Source organism: Nycticebus coucang, chromosome 8, assembly GCF_027406575.1.
Source record: "Nycticebus coucang isolate mNycCou1 chromosome 8, mNycCou1.pri, whole genome shotgun sequence".
Lineage (NCBI taxonomy): Eukaryota > Metazoa > Chordata > Mammalia > Primates > Lorisidae > Nycticebus > Nycticebus coucang.
In genome coordinates, this window is record NC_069787.1 from 2,694,933 (window position 1) to 2,701,607 (window position 6,675).

Below are 6,675 nucleotides of genomic sequence, written 5' to 3' on the forward strand. Positions count from 1 at the left end.
GGCCACGGCGTCTTGGGTGGGGCCTGCGGGAGCCTGCAGCCTGCGTGGGCGTGGCCCGTGCAGAAGGGGGTCGGGGTCTCTTCCGACCGAAGATGGGCTCAACAGGGGCGGCAGCTTTGTTTTGCTGATGCCATATCACCCAGACCGGGGGCGGGGGGGCACACACTAGGTGCTCTGTAAATGTTTGTTGAAAGGCTGGATGGATGGGCAGGAAATCATAGACTGGGGCAAATTGCCGAAGGCTACGGGTTAGCTGGCAACAAAAAAAACATCTCTGAGAACGTAACCCACTGAGTTCAGAATAAAAGCCAAGCTCTTTTAGAACCTGTGCAGTATCCCCTACTGACCTCGTAGACCCCATTTCCTTTTTCCTTACTCCCAGCCAGAACAGACCAGGTCTGCTGAACCTTCGTCGCTGAGTGAATTCGGCCTCAGCTCAAACATCAGCCCTCTTCTCCAGACTTCTCTCTAATCTGTAGATTTCTTTGGTAGTACTGAGCACAATCTAAAATAATTTTGTCTCTGTGTTTGCTGTTGCCCAGCTCCACACATCCCTGCCACCAACTAGAAGGCTAGGCTCCTGGGGGTGGGGGCTCTGTTTTGTTTCTGGCTGTACCCCAGCAACTGGAATCATCTCTGACAATTAGCTGGCATCAGTCACAACTTTGGGAATGAGGTAATGAGGACTAGAAGAGGCTGGAAGTGCCATCTGGTCCTATCGGGTCTCTTTATCATCACAGCGTCTCCTCCTTCCTCCAAGACTTGTGCAAGTCACTCAGCAGCCACTCCAGCCCTGGTGTGCCCAGCCCCTCTGACTTGCCCTGTCCACACCCTCGAGGGCCTGGGACTGAGGGAGGGAGAGCCACGGAAGCTCCTGCACATCCCTGCACCTGTCTTACCTGGCTCTGGGACCTCTCTGGGGAGGCCTGGCCTGCGGGTGAGACTTCACTCATAATACAAGATAATTATACCATCGTTGCCAGGAGGAGGTGGTGATTAATTGCTGGGGGGGTGGGGAGGGGAACGGACAGTGAGGTATCTAGAGCAGAAAGAAGGCTACAGCTCAACTGGGCTTCCAGAGGACAGTGCACTTACCACCTTCTTGCTGGAAGAAGTTCAGTGGGCACCAGGCCAAGCTTCACCATGCCCAGGCAAGCTTGGGACAAACTGTGAGAGGGCCTTGGCCAGGACCTCCGATAATTCACATCGCTTCACTTGGAAATGTCCCACTTCCCTCCTGGAAGACGATCTGTGTGACGGCTCAGGCTGAGGGATCAGGACTCCCCCAGCCCCTCTACACACACAGGTACCCCTTAGGCAAGTCTCTTTTCCACTCTGAGCTCAGCATCTGCTCTGCAAACTTCCCTACAGAATTGTTGTGAGAATTATGCATGAGCATGCATTTAAAAAGACTTCTGTAAACCCAGGCTTTGCAAACTGTCAGCGAAGTTTCAGAGACCTATGTAATCAATGACTGATCACTGGCAACATTTTTAAGTGAGAGATTTCACATAACGAGCCTCATTTCCAGCTTCTGGAAAAAAATTATAAGATTGGCTACCTGGGCGCATGGCAGTGTAATGCTGGAGTTGTGTAGGGCGGCCCACTGGAGGCTTGCGCACCAGGGCCCCCAGCTGGTCAGGGATGTGTCCCTCACAGAAACACTGAGTGCTGTTCTGCTTTCCTTCTCTGTGCTGTTGGCTAGAACTTCCAGTATCTTTCTCCTTCCAGGTACTATAAACCATTTAGCAATTAACTAGTTAAGGAATTAATCTCATCAGCACTTCAAAATCATGTAGTGGACCCAGGACATACCATAGAACAAAACAGCCATGGCACCTTCCTTCAGGGAGCAATCAGCCCAGCAGAGGTATCAGTTATGACTCACTTCACAGATAGAGAATTCATCACAAATTATAAGAATGCTGAGGGGGGGAATAACATATATTTACTGACATTGAATCTAAGCCTATTTACAGGGACTCATTCTAGGCCAGGCCCTGTGCTAAACAGTGGGGGGCATAAAATACAACCAAATACAGTCGCTGTGCAGGTAACTTGTGCAGGAGGAGGTAGATCCATAGATCCTGTTAAGTGCAGCCTGTGAGAACTGGAAACACAGAATGTTTTTTGGAGGAGAAGTACTTATGCTACTCTGGAAGCATAATATGTAAAGAGTACCTAGAAATCAATTAGAAAAATTACAAAATAAAAAATGGGCAAAAGTTATGAACAGAAAACTTCTTGACAAGGAAACAGAAGTAGCTCTCTTAGGTGAGCGAACACATGCTGAATCTCAGAGAAATTAAAATTTAAAACACATTAAGATGTTTGGAGTAAAGGAAATGTTATAAAATTAGATTGTAGGGCAGTACCTATGGCTCAAAGGAGTAGGGCACCGGCCCCATATGCAGGAGGTGGCAGGTTCAAACCCAGCCCCAGCCAAAAACTGCAAAAAAAAAACCCCAAAACAAAAAATTTAGATTGTAGTGATGGTTGTAACTCCATAAATTTATTAAATTCACTGAAATGTGCATTTAAAACAGGTGCTCAATTGAAATGCCAAATATTAGTTATGCTTGGAAAGAACTTAAAGAGCAACTCAGAGGGGATGTTGACTTCAGAGTGAAGGGAATGGTCTTTCTCAGAGGAAAGCTGGTAAGGCTGGGTCCTCTTGTAACCCTGTTTTGGTGCAGGAGCTTTATGTGGGCAGGAAAACCGGATGGTAGCTTCTTCCTGATGGACCTTTATGGTACATCAATTATACCACAACAAGGCTGTTTAAAAAATAAATTTAGAACCACTTCAAGATACTATTTTTTACCTACTGGTGTACCTATGCTGGTGGCCCATCTTGAGAATAGTAGATAAACAAGTTGTGTGATGTTCTTTGGGTGGAATGTCACACAGCCATACAATTGTCACAATGTCATACAATTACATTGTATGTGCCCACATGGATAGGTAAAAGGCACATTGTATTTTACTTAGAAAAAGAACTAGCAGGATTTTAATCCCAAAATGGCCCTGTATATTGTTTGTGGAAATGAAGCATATGAGGTAAAAGAATAGAAACACAAATGGGGTTAAATCTTTGGGAAGATTTTCTCTTTTTTTTTAGATAGTCTCACTCTGTCACCCTGGGTAGAGTGCCGTGTCATCACAGTTCACAGCAACCTCAAACTCTTGGGCTTGAGCAATCCTCTTGCCTCAGCCTCCCAAATAGCTGGGACTACAGGTGCCCACCGCTAGCCCAACTAGTTTTTCTATTTGTAGTAGAGATGGGGTGTCGTTCTTGCTCAGGTTGGTCTCAAACTCCTGAGCTCAAGCAATTCTCCTCCCTTGGCCTTCCAGAGTGCTAGAATTACAGGTGTGAGCCACTGGGCCTTGTCTTCTTCTGGAAGATTTTAAAACAAGGTCAGGAAAAGAGCAGACCTTGCCATTTTCTTGGATAGGAAATCAATACCATAAAAATGTCAGTTTTTCTATATTATCTATATAAATTTAATGTAATCCAAAGTAGAATATCAACAGGGAAACTTTAAAAACTGGAGAAAATGTCCTCACACATTATAGTGGCAGAATAAATGCTCAAGAATAACCTAGGAAAACTGGAAAAAGAATAATGTGGGGTTTTCACCTTACTGCAGATAAGAACATACCACAAAGCCACTTTAATCAAATCAATATGATATTGGCAGAGGACTAGACAATGGAAAAGAACAAAGAACCCCCAAATAGATTTCAGTATATATGAGAATGTAACTTGTGCTGAAGGTAGTGCTTCCATTCGGTGGGAGAAGACCAGATTGTGAGGTCAGTGGTGCTGGCACAACTGAATATCCATCTGGAGGAAAATAAAAATGGATGCCTTTATATATCCAAATAAATTCAAGATGGATTAAAAGTTCAAATGTGAAAGATAAATGACTAGCAGTCTTGCAAAAAGCTCTTTATGCTGTCTGGAGAGAGGGAAGAGCATGTGCAAAGGCCAGGGTGTGGCACGGCTCAGCATGTTCTGGAAAAGACAGGATGAAAGTGGAGAGCTGCGTGTGGCGGTGGGGCACCAGGTGGGGGCCCATGAAGGCCCAGAGAGGGACCACGGGTCAGGCCTCTCCAAAGACCACCTGCAGGAGACCCTGCAGCATCTCTCCCTCCCCTGTACCATTTCCTTGATCTTTTTCTATAAATCAATTCACATCTTTATAAACCAAACTATGTCTAAAACATAAATTGAAACAATGCCAAAGTCAAGTGTTTCTGGGTTAATTATATATTTTCTGAATCATGTGAACAAAAATGCACTGATTATTAAGGACAAAATTGGAATTGATTACCTTGGGTCAATTTGCATTTTTTTTTTTTTTTTTTTTTGTAGAGACAGAGTCTCACTGTACCGCCCTGGGGTAGAGTGCCGTGGCGTCACACGGCTCACAGCAACCTCCAACTCCTGAGCTTAAGCGATTCTCTTGCCTCAGCCTCCAGAGTAGCTGGGACTACAGGCGCCCGCCACAAGGCCCGGCTATTTTTTGGTTGCAGTTTGGCCGGGGCTGAGGTTTGAACCCGCCACCCTCGGCATATGGGGCCAGCGCCCTACTCACTGAGCCACAGGCGCCGCCCTCAATTTGCATTTTGGAAATTGCTCTGGTGCCTTGCCAGCAAGAAGCAGGTTGGAGGTGGGGGGTGTGGTGCCAGGAAGAGTGGGAAGGCGGCCAGATCAACACCCTAGATTGATCTTCTAAGGGAAATTCCTCTAGGCCCTGCCTGCCCTCTCCTTCTCACACACCTCCCGTGAGTCTGTCAGTCCAGCATCTGACCACTTCCCACCATCAATGCAGCTGGTCTGAGCTGGCGTTACCTCCCAGCTGGTTTACTGTCACAGCCTCCTCCCTGGAAGTCTCCCACCTTCCCCACTGTCTAGTCAGAACACAGCAGGCAATGCCAACCTATAATGATGGAAATCGGAGCTGGCCCCACTGCTCCACACCTTCCTGTGGCTCCTGCCTTGTTCAGAGGCATCCATAAGATCTGGTCCCCATGGCCCCCTTTGATCTCATTCCATTTTTTGCTGTTTCTCAAACATAGCTGGCATGTGTCCACCCCAGGACATTTGTACCTGCTATTCCCTTTGCCCATATATCCACATGGCTCCCTCACATACATGAGGGCTTGTCACTTCCCATATCACCTCATCGGCTGTGGGTGACAGCCAGGGTGCGGATTGGTCCTAGAGGCCATGCAGTCTCCAATCAGCACCTGAGCAGACAGGTGGCCCTGCAGCCTGGGGTTGCAGACACCCTAGGGCCCAGGCAGACAGATCTAAGAGGCTGGTCTCCAGGCTCCCACAGCTCCCAGACAAGAGGAAAGCAGCAGTCTTGTCCTCCCCACATGATTATTCCGGGTCCGGAACACAGGACGTCCACAACCAAAGCCTGGGATAGTAGAGGAGAGAAACACGGGACTCAATGCAGGGGCCGCAGGTCAGCCCTGGGCCTGTCCAGACCACCTGCATAGGAAACAGTGAGGGCCTGGAACTGGGCACCACGCAGGTCACTGTAGCAGCATTCCTTTCCCCACATTGAGGTAGCTGCATCCACATTTTCTTTCCAGAGGCTACTGCTCTCCTGCTGTGAGTCCAGCGTGGTATGTGGACAGGCCCGGCTCCTGGCCTAGCCAATCAGAGCCTTCCTGGCAGATGATTGGTTTGGGGACAAGCATATGACTCAGTGGATCCATGCAGAGTCCATCCTAAAAACTTGTCTGGAATCCCTGGGAAAAGCTCTCCTGCCAGGGTCATTGGGAGCAGAGCCAGCACAGAGAAGTAGAGCTCAGAGAGACCCAGCGACAGGTTGAGTCTTCATGATGTTGCCTAAACCCCAGCCCCTGCCTCCCGATAAATCCCTGGCCTTTTCAGTTACATTAGCCAGTGAGACAATAGCCTCATTTCTTCCAGTCAGTCTGTGATGGGGTTTTTGCCTCTTACAACTGAGAGTCCTGGTAATCACAGTCATGGTTGATTAAAGATGGCCACAAATTCTTTGTTACTGAGAAAAACATCCCCTCCCCTTGAATGTGGCTGTGCCCTGTGATGACTTGACCAAGAAAACATGTAGCAGTGGCACCATGTAGTTCCCAAGCCCAAGCTGGAAGAGATTAATAGCATCCATTCCCTGTTCTTGAAACCCTTTCTATGAGCCTTGAGCTGCCGTGTACAAAGCCCAACTACCCGGAGGCCACCATGATGTCAGGAAGGCTGAGCTAAACAGGTAGAGAGGCCCTGTGTGGAAAAAGAATGGCTCAACCAGTTCCCTCTGTCCCAGTCCCCTGCCATCATCCCAGCTGCAGACCCAGACGTCACAGAACAAGTATGAGATATCCCTGCATATCCTGTCCAAATTCTGGACCCACAGTATCGTGAGATATAATAATGAACTGTTTTAAGCCAGTAAGTTTGGGGTAGCTTTTGATGCAGCAAGAGAGAAATGGAACAACCGTTATTTGCTATGGGCCACATATACCTGTTGGATTGAGAAGTGAGACAGAGGTGAGCCTGCTGCTATGCACAAGATTGGCTCACTTCCTTGGGAATTCTTAAACTCACCCATGTGGGCACAGGATGTATGGATAGGATGGTGGAACAGAAAGAGTCTTGACAGCAGATGGCCTTGATTTTGA